Here is a 27857-nt window from a genome sequence, read left to right as displayed (position 1 = left end):
GCCTCAATGTTAAATGAGTTACAGGGCCAGCATGAGGACATGCCTACTGCTAGGGCCATGATTGCTTACCTGCAAGAGTTGTATGATGAGCAGAGCCGTACTGCATGTTTTGAAGTTTTCAAAAAACTTTTTAATACTAAAATGCATGAGAGGCAGTCTGTCCATGATTATTGTTTTACAACGATCAAGGATATTGAGTAGCTTGAGAAACTGGACATTCTTATCTATTGCTGCTGAAATCGATCGAGATCGAAGACGAACACTTGATCCTCATGCAGGGATATTGGCACTGGAGTGACCTGCAAAATAAGTCTCAAATCGAAGGTTGCAGCTTCGGTGAGGACCCTCCAACGCTCAAGTCAGAAAAGCAAAAAATAAAAGAGCAGTAACAAGTTCTCTGAGAGGGATTTGATCGAACTTATCTGAGTCCTCGGAGCTCTGGTTGTTTATATAGAAGGATGCTAGACAGCTGGATTATTAGCTGTAAGATTGCACAATCCCGAGATTACCAAATCATGGACATGCCAAATTGGGCGAGATAATTCAGCCCTTAATCACTCTCGTGAGATCAGGAGAGACAGCTACACCAAATCTTATCTATTCAGGATAGACAGTTGTTGCGCATGTTGAAGAGATAAGTTGGTTGAGTGACTCATTCACAAGTTAGACCTCAAAATACCTCAGCTCAGCATGGAGACAAACTTCTCAGCTCATACGGCGATCAGCGGCCATGTTAATGACCCGAGAACTTGAGATTCCTCATGATATAGTGCTGATCCAAAGCTCTCATAGTAACCACTATAACACTACCCTCCTACTCCTGAGTCTGAGAATCAGACGAAAAAAGTACTTCAAAAATACCTCGGATCTAATACCATGCGCTTCTGCCTTTATACTTGCCTTATGCATTTAAAGTGTGTGACGTCAGCCTTACGCGATTGATGCGGATGGGCATAACTGATGGGACCACTCAGTTGACAGTCTTTTCAAGGTTTTAATTACTTTACGATGGCTTTTCATTTTTTTCCTCCTTTAAATTTGTACTTTGAAGGTACAGGTAGCCACAAATCTTTTTCATACTGATTGTTCATCATGATTTCTTAGAGCAAGATGGATTCATAGCGCGTGAAGAGACTTGAGCAAATTCTGGCTCGTAGGAGAGGTCGTGGTTTTGATTGCTGAAATGGGATCTGTAGTTAAGAAAGAAGAACATGCTACCCCTATCATTAAGCCCATAGCCCTATTATTGGAAGTCGTGACATAAGATTCTCTAGAGAAAGTTTCGATCGATGGGATGTCGACGAAGATGGCACCAAAAATGAGCACTGAGGGACACTCTAAAAAAGATCTGATTGAGGTAGTGTGGATGGAGAAGGCGATCGACAATCTGGAGATAGATCTGGCGATGATGATGGAGACTAGAGGATCTCTGGAGATGGTGACTCCTGCTGGACACTTTCTTGCATCTATTTCTCATGTGGGACCCTCAAATTCGATCCCTCATGCTCCATCTATAAAAGAGAACCTTCAATCTATAGCGGAGTATTTGATGAACCTCCTAGTGCTAGCTGAGAGGTTGTTCCATAACAGACAAAGGGGGGAAAAGTGATCTACTGACACTTTAAGATCTCTTGTGTTGGGAATTGTGTCCTAAAATCAATCATGTAATGATTGAGTTCATCTTTATATATGAATTATTGATTAATGAACAATAGTTATTCTGATATTTTTCATCATAAATTTACATCTTTCTTGAACTCTTGTATTGTGATGAAGTCCTTAGAACTATATTAGTATATGATAAAGAGAGAATTTATCATATAGTTTTTAAACATGTTCACGATCAAATAATACGTCATTACAGGATGGTGACGTTTATTGAGTGGAGGTCATTGTGAACTATATGGATTGGTTGTCCTCTTAACCATGGAGTGTGGTGACACTGATATGACATACAGGTGAGATGTAGGAGTACATCATTACTGAACAGGTGACTCACCTACTGAGTGTTCTGCTGTCAAGAGCTGCTCGCGAAGTATATGGGTATAAGTATCTTTCAAACTTGAGATCATTATAGTGACTTGCAAGTAACTCACTGTGCTTTGGTGCCGGACTATCTGAATTTCTAATGCAGTGAGAGAAGACTATTGGGTACAGTCAAGTACTTGCGAAGTCTGTGTGTGGAACAAGATGGGATTGACCCCTCCAGCTTATTAGAGTTGATGTATCGGTGTATTTCAATTTAGTAAAACTTTGGTTAGGATAATCCATGAGATGTGTCAATTGGGTTTAGAGAAATCCGATTGGATTCAAGGTAACCTTGCTAGTATATGGTTGGACCCAATTTTCTCTTTACATTTGGATTTACTACTTGATAAGATAATTCAAACTTAATTATCTGTTAATAATCTAAATAAATTAAATTCATTAGACTCTAATTATTGGGTGTCTAAGTTTTGGATCATATGAATTAAGGGTGCAAAACCCTAATTAATTTTCTTGATAGTTATTCTTGGGTGCCATCTTGATTTGATCAAGTTGAGTGTGTCCCATGATTAGAGGGCTTATGGATCCCATATGGGGTGTCCCTTGGGTGCACTTTGGGATGTGTTTATGTGGTTGTAAGGGCTCCAAGAGTTGGCACTTAAAAGGATTCCTAATAGAAGTTGAATAACTTAAGTTATTAGGAAACTCAATGCAAGTAGAACTTGTATTATATGATTGAATAGGATTCAATCCATATACCTATTTAAAAGGATCTCTCCTAGGATCCCTAGGCAATCCAAACCAGCACCCCACACCTCTCTTAGAATGCCCCCATGCCCTCTCTTCCTCTCCCCTCTCTTCTCCTTGGGACGTCACACACATCCTCCCTTATTGGGCATCCCACTTCTCCTCCATGCCAAGGCTATTAGGCATCCTCTTTACTACTGGTTCCTAGTATTTGGTAGCAGTACAAAGTAAGAGAGAAAGGTAAGAGAAGAAGAGAAGAAGAAGATCAAGAAAAGAGAACAAGAATTGATCGCGATCCAGGCTTTGTTCAGATTCAGCAGGCTGAATTTTTTTAGAAAAAAAATTTAACTTGAAGAGGGCTATTCTAGACTGATCATGAGTAGATACTCATAGAGGCCAGATATTTGTGTAGCTAGAAAAAAATCTCTTCTCTTTCAAATTCAGATTTGAAGAAAAGGATTGCGATACAGGTATGTAATTCCATCACATGTTTAAATTTCAGCATATGTCAATTTCAGCAAATGAACTAAATTCTTATAGTTTTATATTTTTATGCATACGTAATTTAGATTAAAAGTATTTTAATCTTGTATTCCACTATAGTATTTAGAAAATAAAATTTTAAAATACACATGCATGCTCCAAACCTCAAATTCAATAGTGGTATCAAAGCCACGGGTTTCATATGCTAAAAATTGATACATATACTTTGAAAAGGATTTCAAAATTTGAGTTTTTCTTGATACATAAGATATATTGATGAATCTTTGAATCTAAAATTTAATTTTAGATTTGATTTTAGAATATATAGTTGATATGTGAAAGCATGCATAGATCTGAATTTTGATTTAGAATGATTTCTAGTTCATATTCACATGATATATAAATGCATGCATAAATCTAAAATTTTATATGACCTGATTGATGATCATATATGAGATATATAACTGCATGTTTAGGTCATAAAATTACTTTCAATATGATCCATGATTAGTATATAAGATATATATATCATGTTGTAGATCTGAATTTTATTTAGATCTGAATTTTACATGCATATATGTGATATATATTTGTATGTTAAATTTAAAAATTATTTTTATAATTTAAAACTTACTTTCATGCAAAGAATTTAGATCTAAAATTTGATTTTAAAATCTGAAATTTATGTTTGTGCGTGAGGATTTTGGTTATAAAAAAATAAAAAAATTAGATCATGTAATTAGATTGCATCTAAGATTTTTGATTTGATTCATATGGATTTAATTTAGTTAAGTAATTGATCAAACCAAGTCAAGTATTGATTAGGATTAGATTAATTAAGCTAAATGATCATACAATTATTGTTGATCGAATCAATTGAGTCTCATATGTAGAATCGATAAACCTAAGGACCTAATTTAGCTTGATAGTTTGAGCTTGATTCGTTTGAGCTAACTTGTTTGGACCAATTACCTACTGGTGTCTAAGGTAAGTAATTGAGATGTGGTTATTTAATTGGTTCCGTTCGCTTATCTAACTAATTTATTAATATCTAAGAAAAGCAATGGGGGGACCTCCACCGATCTCCACTTACTTGGCCAATTTGGAAGATTGAGTCTTGAATGAGATTACTTAGCAGTTTGGCCCACGGCAATTAGATCAGTTATATGATGACTGATTAGATGAGATCTAATCCTAAATCTCTCCATAAATATTAAGTCTATAGGTCTTCCACCATTGTAGATGTGCAGGCATGCTACCGGCGTTGATTATTCTCGGCTGGTCACAGTGGTTCGGTTGTATTGGGAACATGCAACCACTCTATTAGCAAAGAGTTGCTCTAGGATAAGAATAGGGTTGGATCCAATAACTGTTAGGTGAGGGATCCAATGATGGCCTTGCACGTGCTTGTGAACGGTGGATCGGGCTCAACTAAAGAGTATGGGCAATAACTATTAGGTGAAACTATATGACTTAAAGATCAAGTCGCTGCAACATGCTTAGAGAAGTATCTGGACAAAGAGTTGTCTATACATCGGTGTGCATGTTACCAATAACTGTTAGGTGAGGTGCATGGCATCGGTGGGATCGCAGTACCCACTAGGAATCTTTTGTCGCATTAGGATTTTTATTTCCCATCTGGGGAGTGGAGGGATCCAAAAAATTAGTGAGAGTCATTATTTACATCTTAAAGTCCTTAGAAGTAAATATAACATTAAGTACAGAAATTTAACTTGAATCTCTACTCTTGCAGTTAAACTATATCAGCCTCAAACCATCTAGCCTACATCCTTGAAACTAATTGTTTGATCGGAACTAATTATAAAGACTGGCTCAGAAATCTCAGGATTATCTTGATTTTAAAAAAATTAAGTCATGTACTCGACTAGAAATCCATAGTGTTACCAAATCATCCTACTACTGAGCCAAGAGCTATTTTTGAAAAGTGGATGAATGAAGACAGTCGGGTCAAGTGCTATATGCTGGCATCAATGTCAAATGAGTTACAAAGCCAACGTGAGCATATGTCCACTGTCAGGGCTATGATCAGTCACATATAAGAGTTGTATGGTGAGCAAAGCCATATAGTGCACTTTGAGGTATTCAAAAGACTCTTCAATTTGAAGATACGCGAAGGGCAGTCAGTCCATGAGTACCGTATGACAGTGATCAAGGATATTGAGGAGCTGGAGAAGCTCAGATTTGATATGCAAAAAGAATTACAGATGGATTTGATCTTTCAATCCCTTACAAGTTCATATAGTCAATTTATTATAAATTTTTATATGAACAAACTCGTTTGCGCTATACCTGAACTGGTCAACATATTGGTCACTACGGAGAGAACCTTGAAGAGTTCAAGGGGCACTGTTCTCGCTGTGGAGCAGACTTCTTTCAAGAGAAAGTCTACTGGGAAGAAGAAGGTTAAATTTGCTAAGAAGTAGAAAAAGAAGAACAGGCCAAAGAAGGAAGTTTCTAAGAAGGCCAAAGGAAAGGGAAAGTGTTTCCACTATGATGCTAAAGGCCACTGGAGGAGGAATTGTCCGCTTTACCTGGAGAGCCTAAAGACCAAAAAGTGTGATAAACCTTTTGAAGGTATACTCGTAATTGAATCTAACCTTACGGTTTCTTCTACTTCTAGTTGGGTATTAGACTCTGGCTCAAGTGCTCATATATGTACCTCAATGCAGGGTCTAATAGAAAGAAGGACGTTGAGGGAAGGTGACATGATCCATCGGATCGACAATGGAGCAAAAGTTGCTGCAGAGACGGTTGACACTTATCCTCTTCAATTACCATCTGATTTTAGATTAGATTTGAAGGACTATTATTATATTCCTGTAGCTAGTCAAAATTTAATTTTTGTATCTATGCTAGCATAGGAAGATTTCAAAATTAGTTTCAATAAAGATTTTTGTTTCATTTATTTATGAAATAAATTGATTGTATGATGTCTTTTAATTGACAATTTATATTACTTGCATGTTGATGCGAATGTGAACTTAAACGAACAAATAGTGAGTGTCGTAGGTGAAAAAAAACCCAGAGATGATATTAACCAGAAGTACTTGTGGCACCATAGATTAGGCCATATTGAAGAGGACAACATAAACAAACTGGAGAAGGATGGGATCCTTGGCTCTCTTAATCCAGAGTCATATCCAGCATATGAATCTTACCTTCGAGAAAAAATGGCCAAATTACCCTTTATAGGATATGGAGAAAGGGCCATTGAGTTACTTGTTCTGATACACATCGATGTGTGTGGACCATTTGATATATAGATCAGAGATGGTTATGTCTACTCATTATCTTTACCGATGATCTGTCTAGGTATGGGTATCTGTATCTGATGAAACATAAGTCTGAAGCCTTTGAAAAGTTCAAAAAATTCAGACATGAAGTAAAAAAGCAAACAAAAAAATTTATTAAGATTCTTTGATCTGATCGAGAAGGTGAATATCTTAGTCAAAAATTTTTTAGATATCTTAAGGACAATAGTATAGTCTCTCAATGGACTCCTCCTGAAATATCTCAGCTCAATGGGGTATTCGAAAGGAGGAACAGGACCCTATTGGATATGGTCAGGTGTATGATGAGCTTCACTAATCTATCCTTATATCTTTGGGGATATGCCTTATTAACTGCCATATACCTATTGAATACAGTTCCATTAAAGTCTGTTCCTATCACACCGTATGAGATATAGTTCGATAAGAAGCCGAGTCTAGATTATCTTAAAACTTGAGGATGTCCGGTCTATGTCAAGAGATAGATGGCTGATAAATTAGAGGATAGATCTATTATAGCTCATTTTATAGGGTATCCAAAAGAATCCAAGGGATACTACTTTTACTTTTCACAAGATCACAATGTGATTGTGAGTTGAAACACCATATTCCTAGAAAAATAGTTTATCCAAGATGGTGACAGTGGGAGGTTACATGAGCTCGAAGAGGTTTTTGAAGAGCAAAGAGCTGTAAATCCTCAGAAACCTATTATTCATGACCCAGTAATTGACATTCCTCAACCATCTCGTAGATCTAGTAGGGTCTCCCGACCTCCTAAAACATACATGAGTATGCTTATGGAGGAAGTAAAAGAAATGTTCCTTATGGGAGATAGGAGTCATGATGGTGATCCTAATACTTTTGATGAGGTGATGTCTGACATCGATTTCGAAAAATAGTTGGATGCGATGAAGTTAGAAATTGACTCGATGCATTCGAACTAAGTGTGGACCTTAGTGGATCCACCTAAGGGTACTATACCTATTGGATATAAATGGATCTACAAAAGAAAAATAGGTGTCGATGGTAAGGTAGAGATCTATAAAGCTAGGCTTGTGGCAAAAGATTATAGTCAGTGTGAGGACATTGACTATCAGAAAACCTTCTCATTCATAGCCATGTTGAAATCTATCCGCACTCTGCTTGCTGTTGCATCTTACTATGATTATGAAATCTGACAGATGGATGTGAAAATTATTTTTCTGAATGAATATCGTGAGGAAGATATCTATATAGAGCAGCCTATGGGTTTCACATTTGGTGATGATGATCACAGAGTCTGCAAGCTACAAAGGTTCATATACGGATTAAAGCAAGCTTCTCAGAGTTGGAATCATCATTTGATGAAGCGATCAAATCGTTTGATTTTATCAAAAATGAAGAGAAATCATGTGTATACAAAAAGATTAATGGGAGCACCATAATATTCTTCGAATTGTACGTGAATGATATTCTCCTCATTGGGAATGATATTCCCATGCTGACTACGGTCAAAAGATGGTTGTCTAAAAAATTCTCCATGAAAGACCTAGGCGAAGCATCCTATATTCTCGAAATAAAGATCTATAGGGATAGACCTAAACGGATGCTAGTCCTGTTACAAAAGCTATACATAGACAAGGTACTGAAGAGGTTCAGCATGAAAATATGTCCGACCACATCTGAAAAAATACAATGCATAGTAGGATTCCTTATGCCTCGATCATAGGGAGCCTCATGTATGCCATGCTGTGTACTGGACCTGATATTGTTCTTGCTGTGAGTGTCACGAGCAGGTATCAGTCGAATCCAGGTGAAGAGCACTGGATAGCTGTGAAGAACATCCTTAAGTACTTAAGAAAGACTAAGGATCCGTTCTTGATCTTTGGAGGAGATTCTGAGTTGCGAGTCGAGGGCTATACTGACTCAGACTTCATATCTGATCCTGATGATAGAAGGTCTACATTAGGATATGTATTCATTTGCAATGGTGGTGCAGTTAGCTGAAAGAATTTCAAGTAACCCATTATAGCAGATTCAACCACGGAGGCTGAATATGTTACTGCTTCGGATGCTGCAAAGGAAGGCTTCTGGTTAAAAAAGTTCATCGCAAAACTTGAGGTTATGACATCGGATGCCATACCACTTTACTATGACAACAATAGAGCTATAGCACTTGCTAAGGAGTCATGGTCTCATAAAAAATCAAAGCACATCGAGCGATGGTATCATATCATATATGACTATCTCGAAAAGAAACATGTTGAGATGCGAAGGGTAGACTCCGTGGACAATATGATAGACCCGCTGACAAAGCAGTTGAGCCAACCAAAAATGAAAGTCCACCTTGAGAAGATGGGACTTAGATTTATGACCAATTGGCTTTAGTCTAAGTGGAAGATTGTTAGATGTATGTCCTAAAAGCCAATATGACTGATACATTATAATAAATCTAGGATATAATTTTATACTTAATACATTGATATGATCAATAAAAGGATAAGTTTATTTTTTATTCAAGCATGATGTATCCTTGAATCGACCACAGAATTAGCTCTCGATACATATTCTCAAAGAGTTGAGAATTAGAGATATGTATTTAATTCCTAAATACTTTCGATCATAAGATCATCAGGAGGATGGTGATCGATTCGAATAAACAAACATACAGATCACTTTTTTTGAGATAGATGGGTCTCTAGTCTACAGTGTAGAGATACTAGGCGATGATTGTGGATAGTTGTTAGAGAACTAGTACTAAGCGTGACTATACAAGAGATCACTTGGATTTCTATTCATTCGTTAGTGGTTGTTTTGATGCTGTAGTTGTATGAATGATCCTTTGACCTGAGGCTACTGGAGTTTGATTGACATATAAATGTGGGTCTCAGTGAGCCCTTGTAGTGGATGTTGGTGACAATTGATCCACTGTAGGAGTAGGGTGCACATCAAGATGAGATTTATTGATCTTGATAGAGAGGAGTAGTCCTATGAGATTTGAGAGACTAAGTCTGAGAGTCTGTGGCCACAGCAGTGTGATTGATGGAAAAAAGTTTTCATAAAAGTCACAATTGGACTTGAGCTGATCGAATCTATCATATGGTTGATGTTGAAGTTTGACGATTTATCCATGACCTGCCATCTAGTCAGGACTCACGATAGAGAGACTGAATCACACGTTAACTACACCTAGAGATTCATTTTGATTCTATTGGATTGCCACTACATACTTCTAGGTGTCACTAATGGACTGTGAGAGCTCACTAGGGTTATTTTGAATCGACAATCTTTGATGAGTTAGAGCGGAATTATTCTGATCCATTGAAAAGAGTTTCCATGATACTTTGATAGAGATCATTGTATATCTCACTAATAGATAGAATTGAACCTATGAGGTCACACAATAAAGAGATTTGGTTTGGAATAAGCAATTGAGCTTATGAAGTGTCAATTGGGTTTAGAGAAATCCGATTGGATTCAAGGTAACCTTGCTAGCACATGGTTAGACTCAATTTTTTCTTTACGTTTGGATTTCTTATTTAATAAGATAATTTAAACTTAATTATCTGTTAATAATCTAAATGAATTAGATTTATTAGATTTCAATTGTTGGGTGTCTAAGGTTTTGGATCATATGAATATGGGTGCAAGACCGTAATTAATTTTCTTGATAGTTATTCTTGGGCACCACCTTGATTTGATCAAGTTGGGCATGTCCCATGATTAGAGGGCTTATGGATCCCATATGGGGCATCCCTTGGGTGCACTTTCGGGTGTGCTTATGTGGGTGCAAGGGCTCCAAGAGTTGGTGCCTAAAAGGATCCCTAATGGAAGTTGAATAACTTAAGTTATTAGAAAACCCAATGCAAGTAGGACTTGTATTATATGATTGAATAGGATTCAATCCTTATGTCTATTTAAAGGGACCTCTCCTAAGGTCCCTAGGCAATCCAAACCAGTACCCCATGCCTCTCTTAGAACCCCCTCATGCCCTCTCTTCCTCTCCCCTCTCTTCTCCTTGGGACATCCCACATGTTCTCCCTTGTTGGGCATCCCACTTCTCCTCCATGCCAAGGCTGTTGGGCATCCTCTTTGCTACTGATTCTTGGTATTTGGTAGCAGCACAAAGCCGAGAGAAAGACAAAAGAAGAAGAGAAGAAGAGGATCAAGGAAAGAGATCAAGAATTGATTGCAATCCAGGCTTCATTCATATTCCGCAGGCTGAATTTTTTTAGAGAAGAAAATTTAACTTGAAGAGAGTTGTTCCAGGTTGATCTCGAGTAGATACCCATAGAGACCAGATACTTATGCAACTAGAAAAAAATCTCTTCTCTATCAGATCTAGATTTAAAGAAAGAGATTGCGATACGGGTATATGATTCGATCACATGTTTAAATTTCAGCATATGTCAATTTTAGCATATGAACTAGATCCTTATGGTTTTATATTTTTATGTATGCATAATTTAGGTTAAAAGTATTTTAATCTTGTATTCTACTGTGATGTTTAGAAAATAAAATTTTCAAACATACATGCATGCCCCAAACCTCAAATTCCAACAGGTGCTGCATGGTGCCGCCCCACACTTGGGTGCATGAGCGCACCTAGTTAGGTGCCAATCTTTTTTCTTTCAAGACTCCTTCTTTGGTAAGTTATGGATTAATTTAAAGTCTATTTAATTAAAAATCCTAGTCTTATAAGTCATGAAGGGAAGACTTCTAACTATTATAGCATAACAATTATATTGTGTGCTAAGGGGAGAGAGAGAGAAGGCATAAACGAGGAGTAGGCGTCACCCTTGCTCTTAGCATGTTCTCCCTTTGGGCATCCCTCTTCACCAAGATGTGAAGGCTCTTTGGGCATCCCCTCTTGCTGGTGTGAGCCATCACATCAGAGGTTCTCTCCCCTCCCTTATTACCTTGTGAAGGTGCATCAATTCAAGGCCTTATCCCATTTTTTTGTGAAGTTTGGCATGCACGTGAAGTAGAGGATTTGTGGATTCAGATCTATGCGAGATTTTGGATTCAAAATCTTTAGAGATTTGATCCCTATTCTACTGCATATCAAGTAAAAATCTAATCTTTATTAAATTGTTATAGAAAATTTTTAGATGCTCCCTGACAATCCATCCCCAAAAATAGATTGCTTTTCTTTCAATTGGTATCAGAGCCAGATTTTAATATATGGATGCATAATTAATTTTTTCTAATTGATTTACATAGAGTATGTGATTAAGATTTTATGTTAGACATTAAATCAATTTTAGATGTATTTAAATAAAATTTATGATCTAATTTAGATTACATGATCCTAATCAATGCTTGGTTAAGGTTTGTTATAAATCTATGATAACAGATTTTATTATTACAGATTTTTGTTAAAATAACAACCTCTTTTAATATCTATTTTAAATCAATTTTAATAAATTTTATTATTATTATTTTAATTTAAAAGTTAGATTTATTTCAGATCTGAATTGAATCTATTTTGACAGATTTTCAGATCTGATTTCTATCAAAAATCTGCACAATGTCAAAACAAATCTAATCAAAAATTTAATCTTTATTTGTTTATATGTGCATCTAATTATTTTCTATATGATTTTAGATCTGAATTTAATATTTTATAACCTATATAAATTAAGTTTTAGATCTGATATGATGTATATGATACATTAAATTTGATTAGATTAGATGAAGAACATGGTTGATATGATCAATATCATGTTCATGCTGAAAGAATAGTGCTCTACAAGTCAATCGTATGGTGATACGAAGAGACTTTTCTATGATATCTTTCTACTCACTTACATGATATTAATTATTTTTATTCATGAGGTATTATATTTTATCATTTGCTGCATCATATATTTATGATTATGATAAACCCCATAGATTAGTGCAATGATTTTAGGGCCTTGATGAGATCATGTCAGTGAGACCTAAAATCTTGATAGCTCCAATCTAAAATATTTTCAATCGTTGGATCATCGAGTCAGAGATCGATGATATCTGTAAGACTGGTACATCCTATGTATACTCGATGGAGAGGATGGTTGATCTCACAATCACTTGTGTGGTGATACTAATACAAGGATGTAGGTGCTCATTAGAGAATGAGTTCACTGAACTGACCTATAGGAAGAACATCTGATAGAGCTTTACAGCATGTCGATAAATGATTCTCCAGTGGGAGTGGTGCATGTGATCCTTTAACTTGAGATCACCATGGTACCTTATGTATATGGATCCTCAGTTTGGTTTATTCCCTAGCACACCACTTTAAGATATGTGTGAGATATTCTAGGTATGATGAAGTGTGCATGGAGGTTGTGAGTGGTCAATAAGAAATCGATCACTCCTTGTAGAAGGAGAAAACATTATATGTGATCTCATAGGATGATGACTTTGAGAGTCTCTGGTCAGAGCAGGAATGAACAGTAGAAAATTTTTTTACTAATTCATCAATCGAGTCATCATTATTAGATCGAGATATATATGGATAGGTATTTGAGCTTGACATGATTCCATACCCATGGTCTGTCTAAGATGTTGTGTGATCGAATGATTGAATTGCATGGTAACTCACCATGGAAGGATAATTTTGGTATTTTTACCAAATTCTAAATTTTTTGGATAGTCATGACACATTGCTAGACGTCAATCTTGACTTGTGGACTCATCATAATTAAAAGAGTTTAATTTGAGAATTAATTAGGAAGAGTACTAGTTGATTAGGACTCTTGAGCTAACTTAATCTAATCGGATTAGGGTTATGTCGAGAGTCCGGATCCACTGCTGACTAGATTTGGAACCAATGGGTCATATACAATAGAGATTTGATCTTAGTCTAATCTATTTAGATTTATTATAAATTCAATGGGTTAATTGAATTGCTAGCACATGAATTAACTCAAATTTTCAATTGGGTTCGGTGCAAAGGTGTTTGTGCTAACCTTTGACTTATTGCCTTGACCTAATGTAATTGGATTTGGACCTATATTTAAATAGGTGGCTTATCTGATCTTTATGGAAGAGTTCCATATAAAATCAACCTCCTCCATGCCAAAACCACACACCAAATAAATTCCATGCCCCATTTATGTTTGGCGTTAAGAGGAGAAGTCCTTCTCACTTACTCCTCTTAATTTTCTTACATTGTTCCACATGTTTTTTTGGATTTTGCACCATCAGATGGCATCTTGGAATATATAGATGTGGAAGAGAAGGAGAAGTCCTCTAAGAAGGAACTTGAATGCCAAAAATAAATGGAGTCACCTTTTTTGCATTGAAACATTGGAAGAGTTTTTATTGCTTTGGACTCTTGGTTTCTCATGCTATTCCCTAATCCACGCACCATCAGATGGTGTTTAGATTTTTCTATGTAGAGGAGGAATCCTTTTGCTAATTAAACTCTTCTTATTCCATGCCATTCCCTATGGGACGCCAAGAGTTGGTGCCCCTTGGAAACTTATGTGGCACCCCTTCATACCTTATATATGGGGTGCCCCATAAGGGATAAAATCATAGAAAAAGAGTATTTTGGTGTGGGATTAGACAAGGATAAGATAGAAAAAATCTGAAATGAAAAAGATAAAGAAAAGGGAAAGAAAAATAGAAAGGAAGAGAGAAGAAAAAAGGAAAGCATGTGATGCTTGTCCTAAAATCAGATTGTTCATGTGTTGAACATCAAATCTGATTTTTGTGTAGTATGTTTTTGTGAGAAAAATTTTTAAAGTGGTCCTAATAGAGGTTTGAAGGCATACAAGTGGTGGTGCAATCCATTCTTGTGAAGGACGATCGGCAGCGAACTTGCGTAGAAGGCTGCAGCAATACATCAAATTGAGAAGGGCCCTGATCAGTCCCGTGTGGATCACCGTTGGAGGGCTTTTACTTTAGAGTGTTGTAGAGATTTGTATTTTTAGGATCTTCGTGCTCCCTGGTTAGAACCCCTAAGGGGATCATCATCTTCATGTTGGTATATGACATATGATCCCTTACTTATATACATACTTATGTTATTTGATTGCAATCATCAAGGTGTTCCTAGGGCTTTTGTGTTCTGATAATCTAGTTTAATTATTAAATTTATTTTTAATAGTTGAATGCATGTAAAAAATTTTAAAATTTATATTTCACTGCATCACCAAAATCCAACAGCGGTATCAGAGCCATCTTTGATTAATTCAATCAAATTTCATGTTATTATTGTGATATAGATTAGATTCAGTTCAAACTATGTCAAAATCAGATTTTCTAATTGATATTTAATTGATGTTCTTGATGTATTTTTATTAATGATAAAATGTTGTCAATCCATGATTGAACTTGAAAGTGAGTTTTCATGATTTTCAAACTTATGAGATAAGTTTAAAGTTAGATCCTATGATCTAATTTTCGATGGAATTGTAATCAAGTGCATATGATGCACTGAGCCTTGAAATGCTACATATGGATGTACATTGCCAAGACTTAGGATTCTTACATTTGATGTATTTTTCTAAGATCTAAGAATCAACCACCATATTATTGGGCACTTACCATTGTGGGTCTTCCATCTTGGTTATTATCCATGGTATGTGTGGAGCCAAAAAAATTTGATCATGGAAAGGATGCATTAGACATGGATTAAGATTTTTGCTGATGGATTTGTTTAACTATAATTCATTTGATCTAATATGATTAGAATTAATGATTATAAATTAAATCAAATTCATAGTTCTAATTTGATTAGAAGTCATATTTAATTTAGGTTGATCAAATTGTCATTTACCTAATTCGATTAGGGTTTGAGTCATTATTGACCAAATCTATGCTAACCTAATTGGATTAGTGTTAACCTAAAATTGGTCAACTCAACTCAAAAGAATGATAAATGATTAACTTAAAATTAAAATTGGGTCAAAAGTTGAACCCGAATCAAAAATTCTATATGGATCCTATGCCCATATATTTAAACATCTCCATGGACATATTTATAAATGATATCTTAATTAAAATAATATGAGTTGTCTGTTACTATATTTTATAATTGTTATAAAATGTATGTTGACTAGTTATGGATTATGGTACATCCATGTGATGGATGTATGTATAAATGCTCCTTAATTGGCTGATTATGTAAATGCATCTGCAAGAGTTGCAATAAGGGTTGGGTGCCTCTGATGCATTGTATTATCAGCTGAATCTTTATTTTCTATATTTTCAACTGCTGATTGAGACTTTTACATATTGTTATAAAATTATAAAAAAGAATTATTTAAAAATAGATATAATTTTTTTTTATTTTCAGATAAAAATCAAGCATTCATGGTAGTCTTCATGAAGATGAAGACTGGACTATCAGGCATTTGTAGAGCAAAGGTGCATTAAGATTGACTATGAAATGGTTCAATCTAGAATGCACCTAGGGTTCGACCCATAAATCATCCTATGGCTCGAATGATTTTTTTATGAGTTCATAACTAATTGATTTTCTTTATATGCTCTTACTTGCTGGTAGTTAGAATAAGAATCAAAATTTAGAATGCATATGATGTATTTATGTATATGTTTTGGATGTGCATGAGACCTAAGTCCCTTATTTAAATTATATTAAATCATAATGGCTAAGTGTTAAGAATACTACCCATGCCTTCATACTAAGCAAGTATTATATCAAGAACCATAGTAGGCTTGTTGTGTTATCCACAAGACTTGCTATGAAGACTGATTTGATATTGTTTTGGTGCATAATGAAGCTAATGGTACTTAGCTCATACTAAGTCAATAGAGTATGTCAAAAATTATAGTGAGTTTGTTGTGCTATCCACAAGACTTGCTATAGGATTTGATATGATGTTGACTAAGTGATGCTTATGGCATATTTTGGTAGTGCTATCTTGTTGTGCTATTCACAAGGATAGTATTATTCAAATATGATCATATAAGATTGAAGGGTATGATTTAACTAAAATACTATAGTTTGTTATACTATCCACAAAGCTATAAATTTTTTAGAGGTAAAAGTTATGTTGAGAGTTGCATAAGATACAATCGGTAAAGAGTTACCTACCCTTGAACTCATAGGAGCTTATTTTGCTATCCACAAGGCTTTTTATGAGAAATTTGAGATCTCAACCCCACTAAGAAACTAGATGATATGTTTTTTCATTTTCATACATTGAGGGCTATGAAATTCATTAAAATAGTGGGAGACACATTTAGATAAAAATTTCATCTAAATTATGCATGTCATCATGAGTAGTCTTTTTAATATTCTTATATATTCATCTGCATCTTCACTATCACTACATAGTATATTTTTAAAATTAACCGAACTTTATGGAATGGTTGAGGACTCTAAGAATAGTTCTTATATAGGGGTTAGTCTCCTATTCTCCTATTTTCAATTTTTTCGAAGTTGATACTATAAAGAAGAAAAAAATGACATATGAGATATGACGGGGATGACAATATGACTGTCAAAGTATATCCTAATTAGCATAATCATACGATTAAGCCAATATCATGGATAGTGAGTTAATCTAGGATTTGATCTTTCTAACTCTCCTAAATTTCTTCTTTAGTGTCTTTTAGGAGAAGAAGGAAAAGATTGTCTTCGCCATGGGTATCTATTATCATTACAGCAATGATGAGCATTAGAGATAAATTGAAATAGTTGTTTTGCAAGTATGAAGCAGTAGTAGGATGCAAAAGTTGCATCTGCTAATGATTTGTATATGATACAAACTAATTTATCATTGAGTGCTTTAGTTTTAGAATTTTGGATATGTGATACCTTATATATGTTACACTTATGCAAAATGTTGCTGGACCTATAAAGCTGAAGTGAGCTGACTACATGCTTTTTGGCACTGATGGATAGTCCATTCATGCTAAGGCTGTAGGAATCTATGTAACCTTCAAGCAAGATCTAGAAACTAATAGATCATTGTTATATGCCTAAATTTATTAGAAACATTATTTTGATTTCTTTGCTATTGTAGCATGATTTTGAAATTAATGTAAAGAGTAAATGTTACTCTTCTTCTGATAAATTTTATGGCTACAGATTTAGGATAATAGTCTTATATTTCTATCACTCAATGATATTGTTTTTCATGTTGATAAGAACAAGAAAAAAATATGTGATGGTCACATATCTCTAGCATTGCCAACTTGGCCATTTTTGTGAGTCATAGATAAACAAGTAATACAAAGAAGAGTTTTTTGTTCTGTATGATTTTGAATCATATAGAACTTGTAAATCTTATCTCATGGATAAAATGACTAAGATCCTATTTACTAGACATGAAAAAAGGCAAGCCAGGTATTAGATCTTGAACATATAGATGTTTGAAGACTAATAATATCTCGACCCAGAGATAGATACTTCATATGAGATATGGTGTGTTCTCTAAATATACTTCACAAAACTTCTTATCTCATTCTAGAGATATGCCCTAAAAATTACTGCATGTGTTTTGAATTAGATACCATCAAAATCTATTACTAGCACTCTATATGAGATATGAAAAAAGGCAGATTGCCCAACTTATGTGAAAGAGTTAATGTACATAAGTTTTGTGCTAGAACAGGTTTATGTAAATTTTTAGGTTATCTTAAAAAGTAGTATATGATACTACTTCTACCATCCTACAAGATAAAAAGTATTTTGTTAGTAGGTATGCCACTTTTTGGAAAAAAATTTTTTCTAAGAAGGAGACAGTGGGAGGATAATTAAACTTGAGAAGTTCAAGACCTATGAACTATTCTATCATAATTTGTAGAGTGTCCACAAGTTGATCCTTAACCAGATGTACCCATTGATGAGGCACAACCGTGACACACACCTCATCGCCGAAGGTCAATCTGAGTGTATAATATACCACTCAAAATATGCATTTGTCATTATGAATGACTGCACACCATATATCATTAAGAATGATATTTTCTTGATCTATTCAGAGAGTCATGAGTAGAGACTCTGACAGATGCATGAAATCCAAAATAAACTCTTTGTACATTAACCAAGTATGGACTATGGTTGAAGCACCTATGGGTGTGACCCAACAAGTTGCTAACAGAAATGTCAATTTAGATTATTGCTTTCTATAGTCGCACACCATCTAGAGAGTTTATCTCTAGTGGGAGGGCAAATCTATTAATGGATTGTAGCAGGTATTAAGAAGTAGATATTTCTATTGTTGATGAGATAGTTAAAATATTTGACTTTATCAAATATGGATGAACTGTGTGCGAGAAGATAAGTGAGAGTCCCACTAACTTCTTTTGTATGTGGATGACATACAGCATATTGGAAAGCTAGTCCTGATGTTGTATTTGGTCAATGACATACTTATCACAAAAGTTCATGAAAAAGACTTGGGCGTAGCATCCAACATATTTGGCATCTATAGCGATAGATGTAAGTGGATGCTGGGCTTGTCCCAGTCTAGGTATATAGATTTTTAAGTTGAAAGTGTTCAACATAAATGGGTGTAAAGGAGTTTATTTATCCATACATTCAATGTACCAAGCCTGATGTAATTTATGTCTTGTGCAGAGTTATTGATTTCAGACAGATCCATGATAGGATCTTTTGAAAACTGTGATAAATATTCTCAAAGTACTTAAAAATATAAAAAGAGTAGTGAATTGGAAGAGTTTCAAACAGCAAACTGGGTTTGACTCAGTTAATTACTATAAGTAAAGATTGCTAAGGAAAGTTGCCTGATGAAGGGCTCATCACTGAGTTGAGTATGGTCTCGTTAGGTACCCATGCACATCCTAGATACTTTCACCTCATTCATGATTTGTTCATAAAATATGTTAATATAAAGAACAGTATAATGGACTAGTACACCAAGCCTTGACACAGCAGTAGTGTGTTCGCCATCTTGATTGCATGGACATCAGGTATAGGGGTGATTGGCTTTAGTATAAGTGAAAGATTGAAAGAAAAGTGCTCTACAAGCAGATCGCATGGTGATGTGAAGAGATTTTTCTGTGATATCTTCCTACTCATTTGCATGACACTAGTCATTTTTATTCATGAGATATTGTATTTTATCATTTGCTGCATCATATATTTATGATTATGATAAATCTCATAGATTAGGACAATGATTTTAGGATCATTATAAGATCATGCCAGTGATACCTAAAATCTTGATAGCCCCAATCTAAAATGTTCTCAGTCATTAGATCATCGAGTCGGAGATCGATGATACCGATAAGACTGGTACATCCTATGTATGCTCGATGGAGAAGATGGTTGATCTCACAATTACTTGTGTGATGACACTAATACAAGAATGTAGGTGCTCATTAAAGAATGAGTTCACTGAACTGACCCGTAGGAAGAACATCTGATAGAGCCTTACAGTATATCCACAGATGATTCTCCAGTGGGAGTGGTGCATGTGATCCTTTGATCTGAGATTATCATGGTACCTTGTGTATATAGATCCTTACTTTGATTTATTTTCTAGCACACCACTTTGAGATGTGTGTGGGATATTCTAGATATGGTGAAGTATGTATAGAGATTGTGAGTGGTCAATAAGGAATCGATCACTCTTTGTAGAAGGAGAAAACATCCTATGTGATCTCATAGGATGATGACTCTGAGAGTCTCTGGTCAGAGCAAGGATGAACAATAGAAAAGATTTCTATTGATTCATCAATCGAGTCATCATCATCAAATCGAGATACATATGGATAGATATTTGGGCTTGATATAATTCCATGTCCATGGCCTGTTTGAGATGTTGTGTGATCGAAGGATTAAATTGCATGGTAACTCATCATGAAAATATAATTTTACTATTTTTAATAAATTTTAAATCTTTTAGGTAGTCATGATACGTTACTGGATATCAATCTTAACTTGTGGACTCATCAGAATTAAAAGAGTTGAATTTGAGAATTAATTAAGAAGAGTCCTAGTTGATTAGGACTCTTGGACTGACCTAATCTAATCGGGTTAGGATTACGTCAAGAGTTTGGATCCACTGCTAGATAGATTTGGAACCCAATGGATTATACATAATAAGAATTTGGTCTTGCTCTAATCTATTTAGATTTATTATAAATCTAATGGGTTAATTGAATTACTAGCACATGAATTAACCAAGTTTCCAATTAGATTCAGTGCAAAAGTGTTTGTGCTAACCCTTGACTTGTTGCCTTGACCTAATGTGGTTGGGTTTGGACCTATATTTAAATAGATGGCTTATCTGATTTCTATGAAAGAGTTCCATATGAAATCAACCTCCTCCATGCTAAAACCACATGGCAAATAAATTCCATACCCCATTTATTTTTGGCGTTAAGAGGAGAAGTCCTTCTCACTTACTCCTCTTAATTTCCTTACATTGTTCCAAACGTTCCTTTGGATTTTGCACCATCAGATGGCATCCTGAAATATATGGATGTGGAAGAGGAGTCCTCTAGGAAGGAACTTGAATGCCAAAAATAAATGGATGCTCCCTTTTGTGCGTTGAAACATTGGAAGAGTTTTTATTGCCTTGGACTCTTGGTTTCTCACGCTATTTCCTTATCCACGCGCCATCAGATAGCATTCAGATTTTTTTACGTAGAGGAGGAGTCTTTCTATTGATTAAACTCTTCTTACTTCATGCCATTCCCTTTGATTTCTATGCAAAATATTTATTCTTTATTGTGTAAGGGATATGGGATGCCAAGAGTTGGCGTCCTTTGGAAACTTATGTGGCACCCCTTCATACCTTATATAAGGGGCACCCCATAAGGGATAAAATCAGAGAAAAAGAGTCTTTTGGCATGGGACTAGATGAGGATAAGATAGAAAAAAATCTAAAATGTAAAAAATAAGGAAAAGGGAAAGAAAAATAGAAGGGAAGGGAGAAAGAAAAAGGAAAGCATGTGATGCTTGTCCTAAAATCATATTGTTCATGTGTTGAACATCAAATCTGATTTTTGTATGGTATGTTCTTATGAGAAAATATTCTTAGAGTGATCTTAGTAGAGGTCTCAAAGACATACAAGTGGTGGTGCAATCCATTCTTGCAAAGAACGATCGGCAACGAACTTGCGAAGAAGGCTACAGCATTACATCCAAATGGGAAGGACCCTGATCAGTCCCGTATGGATCACCGTTGGAGGACTTCAACTTTAGAGTCTTGTGGAGATCTCAAAATTATCAGATCATCATCTTCATATTGGTATATGACATCTGATCCCTTGCTTATATATATGTGTTAAAAAATGTGTCCCAAAAATCAATCGTCAGCCTGTTGACGGTTGAGCAATCTTGTATGGTAATTGATTTGTTAATAAATAAAATATATTTGGCATTTTCATCATAAGCATTTATCTTTTAATGAACTCCATTATTATGATGAAGTCTTTAGGACTATTTAGATTTGATAAAGAGAGGATTTATCGATTAGTCTTTAAAATTGTTCACTACCAAATGATAGGCTGTTAATAAGGACGATAGCTTCTATCGAGCATAGGTCGCTGTAGGCTATATGATTTAGTTGTCTTCTTAACCAAAGAGTTTGGAGACACAGGTATGGTATACAGGTGAGATGTAAGGATACATCATCATTGAACGTGATCAACTCCAGAGCATTCTGCTATCGAGAATGTCTCTGATGGGATATAGGTATAAGTGTCCCTTAGACCTGAGATCACCTCAGTGACTTGCAAGCAACTCACTGTGCTTTGGTACTGGACTAACTGAATTTTTAATTTAGTGACGGAAGGCTTCTGGGCATAGTCAAGTACTTGCAAAATCAAAGTGTGATTGAGATAGGATTGACCACTCCAAGAGTTGGAGAAGAATGAGTCACTGTATTTCAATTTAGCAAAACCTTGGCCAGGATAATCATCAGATGGATTTGATATTTTGAAATATAATGTGGATAACCTGATCAGAGTTGACAGTTGAACTTTGAGGTGTCCTATGATCATTTTGATCAAGGGGATGAATTATATAGAAACTAGATTCGCATGGATTCTAAGGATGTTGTTCTACACATTCGACCTACCCGATCGTCGGGTACCATTGCTAGATAGTCACTTCGATTGGTACACGAATTTATTTCTATACTACCAGCTTAGGTTCAAACCTATAAGATAAGGTCACACACATTAGAGTTCTTGATCCGATCGGATGGTTGATCAACGATTAAGAATCATTCTAGGGTTAAATGATCAATACGATTAACATTTAACCTAGTGCAAGTGTTACAGGAGGATCGATTAGCAATTTGATTGCTAATTGGCTTAATTTGATTAAACCAATAGGTTGAGATTAAGTTTAATTGAATATAGTTTAATTAAATTTAGTTTGAACTTGATTGGATCAAGTCCAATTGGTTTATTGGATAAGCCAAGTGCAAGAAAAAAACTAGTCCTAGTTCAATTAAGACTTGGGTCAACCTAATTCTAATTTGATTAGAAAATTAAATCAGATTTAAATCTAATTTAATCTAATTAAATTAGGTTCTTAATTGGGTTAAGACTTATTTTAATTGGGTTGATCTAATTTTGGTTTGATTTGGTTTGAGAAACCAAATTAAAACAAGTCAAAGATAGAATCCTAGTAAGACTAGGATTCCACCTTGCTCCACATAAGCCCCCCCATGCCCTCTCTCTTATTCTATGCCAATCCCCTCTTATTTTGTGCAACAAAAGCCCCCTCCCAGGTCTTTCCTACATCCAAAAGGTTTTCTCTCTTCTTTCATACATGGAAAGTGATTGTGGATCAAATCAAAGTAGGAATAAGTTTGAATTTCAAATTCTATGAGATAGAGTTTTAGAAATCCAAAACTCTTTTCTTTTTGCATCGAATTTATCCAGATTTTTTTTAAAATTTTTATGAATTTTAGGGCACACATTGTGCACCCTTTGTTGGTGGTCCATGCATAAAAATAAGGAGGCACCCAAGAGTTGGGTGCCCCTTATCTTGCCATGTTTGGATAAACCTTGACTAGGTATTTGACTTAGACAAGGACTCTATCATATCTCTCTCAATAAAATGAGTTTCTTCATAAAATTTTTGATGAACATAAAGATTTGAGAGGCCTTTGGGGCATCCAAAAATTAGAGAGATAGACCTTTGGGTCATGGAGATATAATAGACACAAGATAGGGTGTCTAGGAGAGAGAAAAGAGAAGAAGAAGAGGGTCTTCTTCTAGGGTTGTTAGTTTCATCTCTTCCCTTCCTCTATCTTGAGTTTTTCTAAGAGCGTCTCAGATCTAAAACTCCTCCTCCTATTTCTCATCTTTGGAAGAGCCCAAATTAAGAAGAATGAGGTACCTGATCAACCATCGAAGAAGGATCAGCGCAGTACTGGCATACTGTGCTGATTTTCTGAAGCAGAACTTCTGATCGAGATTCGTGGGTTCGTGTGGATGACTCCTAGAGACCGGATGTGTGTGCGGTTTGCAACATCATCCTCAATCCCGGATCAGCAAAGTTAAAACATCTAACTTGTAAGGTAATAGATCTGATCTATTGTTTAATACATACATTAGATGTAGTATAGAAACATGTTGATATGATCAACATGTAGTTCATGCTCTATATATTTTAATTTCTGATTTAATGCTATGTAATAATCATGTAATAGAATCTTAGATCTAGAGATTTTCTAGTTTTATAAAATAAATTTTTATTTATTTTAGTCTTTCGCTGTCTGATCTTGAAAAAGTTTCAAGATCTAATCCTGAAACCCTAGATCTGGTTCCTAGAATTGGTATCAGAGCCTAGGTTATTTATTACATGATTATTTATACATGCTTAGATTATCTCTTAAATTAGATCTAATTTATAATCTAATTATTAAATTTAAAATTAAAATTTTAGATCAATCACGAACTACAAGGTTATCCTGCTGTAAGGTTTACCCCTTACAGTGCAAAGGTTGTCCTAGTTCGTGTAGATCTATCTTTAATCATAAATTTGTTAGATATAATGTTGCTCCTTAAATTAATTTTGATGATTACAAAGCAGTTGAAGGGGTACTAATGATTTTCGCTTGAAAAAGACTTATTGCTCTTCAGGGGCAAAATTGTAATTTTACCAAAATTTTGATTTGAAAGCATCAAATGATAGAACAAAAGATTTGTGATCCATTGATAAAAATTTTATTATTTTTGAACTTGTATTTTGAAAGATATGCATGTTTGAAAATCATGAGTCGACCCATGAGTCGACTCATGGCACATGAGATGACTGGCACGCTGAAATTCCTGGCCGGCACAGACTTAGCACACCCTGTGAGTCGACCCATGAGTCGACCCCCAAGGCATGAGTCGACCCATGAGTCGACCTCTGTGGGTTTTAAGCCAATTTTACAGAACCTTGCATCCCGTTCGATTCTCTGATGTTTTTCCACAGAGGTCGACCCATGAGTCGACCCCCAGGCATGAGTCGACCCATGAGTCGACCCCTGTGACGGGATTTTTTCGCAACGACTAGTTTTTAACCCATTTTAAATACTTTTAATGCTCATTTAATGTGGTCTAACGGCTCTATTTTAGCCTAGAATGTTTTCCACTATTTCTTGAAGCTATAAAAGGGACAAAAAGGTGGAAATCAAAAATAAGAATCAAGAAGAGAGATTTTGAAAAAGGAATTTCAAGCAAACTTTTCAGCCCTAAGTAAGAGCTCACTCAAAGCATTCAAGAAGCCTGTAATCCAAGCTCACCAACTCCTCAAGTGCACATTCAAGTCTCCAACCACCTTGAGAAAATCAAAAAGAGTCTTCTTCTCTTTGAGTAAAGTGTATTTAAAGTATCATACGCTCATTAAAGGAGCTTTCTTTGTACTTACTTGTGCTATTCATTGTTATACTTTGATTGAGTTATTATTTTTGTTTTGGAAGGATTCCAAAACAAGGAAAGATTGATCCGAACCTTGAATCGGAGTGTATTGGGTTGGCTTGTACCTGAGAAATAAGTGGACTAGCTTGAGATAGCTAGAGTCAGAGTTTCCGACATTTGTATTCGGGTTGAATACAAGATTAGTGGATTGAAATTCCCAAGTAGGAGCTTGGGGAGTGGATGTAGGTGCAAGGTTGGCACCGAACCACTATAAATCCTTTTGTTTGTGGTGTGCCTAATTGCTCTTCTTTAACTCTTCATTATTCTCTTGCATTCTTGCTTTTAGCCATTAGCCTTGAATTAATTTTACTCTCCCTATTTATTTAGCTTTTGTCAAATATTTTTCGTAAGTCATAAGTTAAGCTTAAAATTTTTAGAAACCCAATTCACCCCCCCTCTTGGGTTGCATAGCTGGGCAACAAGTGGTATCAGAGCTCGGTGCTCTAGCCTTACTTTGATCTAAATAATCAAAGAGCCAAAGATGTATGGCAACTCAAGTCGGCACTTCTCTAGCCGAGGGGCAATCCACTAACCGACCTCCACTTTTCAATGGGTCTAATTACACCTATTGGAAAGCTCGGATGAAAATATTCATTCAAGCACTCGACTATGATATGTGGAGTATCATAGTGAACGGCCCTCACACACTCACTAAAATTATAGATGGTGTGGAATCAGCCAAATCCGAGAAAGAATGAGATGAGATTGATAAAAAAATGGCCCAATTAAATGCTAAAACTATGAATATTCTTTATTGTGCTCTTGATGCTAACGAATTTAATCGCATTTCTACTTGCTCGTCTGCTAAAGAAATATGAGATAGGTTAGAAGTAACCCATGAAGGAACCAATCAAGTAAAGGAGTCTAAAATCAACATGCTTGTGCATAATATGAATTATTTAAAATGGAGCATGATGAGTCCATAACTGAAATGTTTACTCGCTTTACTGATATTATAAATGGTTTAAAGAGTCTTGATAAGTCCTATACTAACAGTGAGCTTGTAAGAAAGATTCTCAGGTCCTTACCAAGAACTTGGGAAGCCAAAGTGACCGCCATCCAAGAAGCCAAGGACTTGAACATTCTACCCTTGGAAGAGCTTCTTGGATCATTGATGACTCATGAGCTAAGCATGAAGTAACATCAAGAGAAGAAGTCAAAAAGAAGAGAACAATTATCCTCAAATCCACAGCTTCACCAGATGAAGAAATTGATGACACTAGGGATGAAGAACAAAGATCTAAAATTAAAAAATCAATCTTTATTGAAACAAAATGAAAGCATTTCAATTGAAAAATCCACCCTGTTTCAAGAAAATCAAAGTTTAAAGAATGAAATTGCCAAGTTAAAACTATTAGTTGAAAAATTCACCTTGAGTTCAAATAAACTTAATATGATTCTTGAAAATCAAAAGGCCGTGTATGATAAAGCTGGACTTGGCTATAACCCCTTGAAGAAACAAAAATATCTGAAAAATATTTATGTAAACTCTTTAAGTAACAAGTCTTCTAATATTACTTGCTTCAAATGTGGTAGAGTAGGACATAAGTCATACACTTGCTTCTCTAACAAGTCTGTAAACTCAAATATAAAGAAAATATGGGTTTCAAAAGGAACCATTATGACTAACCAAAAAGGACTCAAGAAAGCTTGGGTACCTAAAACAAAAACTTGACTTTTGCTTGCAGGCGTGTCTAGCATCCCAAGGAGGAAATAGGAAATGATATCTTGACAGTGGATGCTCGAGACACATGACTGGTGATGAATCCCAATTCATCACTCTTGATGCTAAGAATGGAGGGATGGTCATCTTTGGAGACAATGGCAAAGAAAAGATCATCGGTATAGGTAATATTGGTATCACTCCCTCCAAATACATTGAAAATATTTTGTTAGTAGATGGTTTAAAGCATAATTTACTAAGCATTAGTCAATTTTGTGATAAAAGATATAAAGTTATTTTTGAATCGTCTGTTTGCATTGTAACTAGTCCTATTAATGATGGCATTAAATTTATTGGACATAGACATGGTAATGTTTATATGGTAGATTTAAATGATCTATCCAAAATAAACATGCAATGCCTAGTATCCTTGAATGCTAAAATTAATGAGACTAGTTGGCTTTGGCATCGTAGGCTTGCACATATTAGCATGCATTCACTTTCAAAATTAATTAAGAAAGAATTGATTCTTGGTTTGCCAAAATTGAATTTTGAAAAGGATAGAATTTGTGATGTATGCCAACTAGGTAAACAAACAAGAGTTTCATTTAAATCCAAAAATATTGTTTCAACCTCTAGACCTTTAGAGCTTTTGCATATGGACTTATTTGGACCTACTAGAACTACTAGTCTAGGAGGAAAATGATATGGTTTTGTAATTATAGATGATTACTCTCATTTTATTTGGGTTTTCTTTTTGGCACACAAAGATGAAACTTTTCAAGTTTTCACTAAATTTTACGAAAAGTCACTAATGAGAAAGAATTTTAATTCAAAATATTCAAAGT

This window comes from Elaeis guineensis, chromosome 11 (assembly GCF_000442705.2).
Source record: "Elaeis guineensis isolate ETL-2024a chromosome 11, EG11, whole genome shotgun sequence".
NCBI lineage: Eukaryota > Viridiplantae > Streptophyta > Magnoliopsida > Arecales > Arecaceae > Elaeis > Elaeis guineensis.
Note: the sequence above shows the minus strand (reverse complement) of the source record.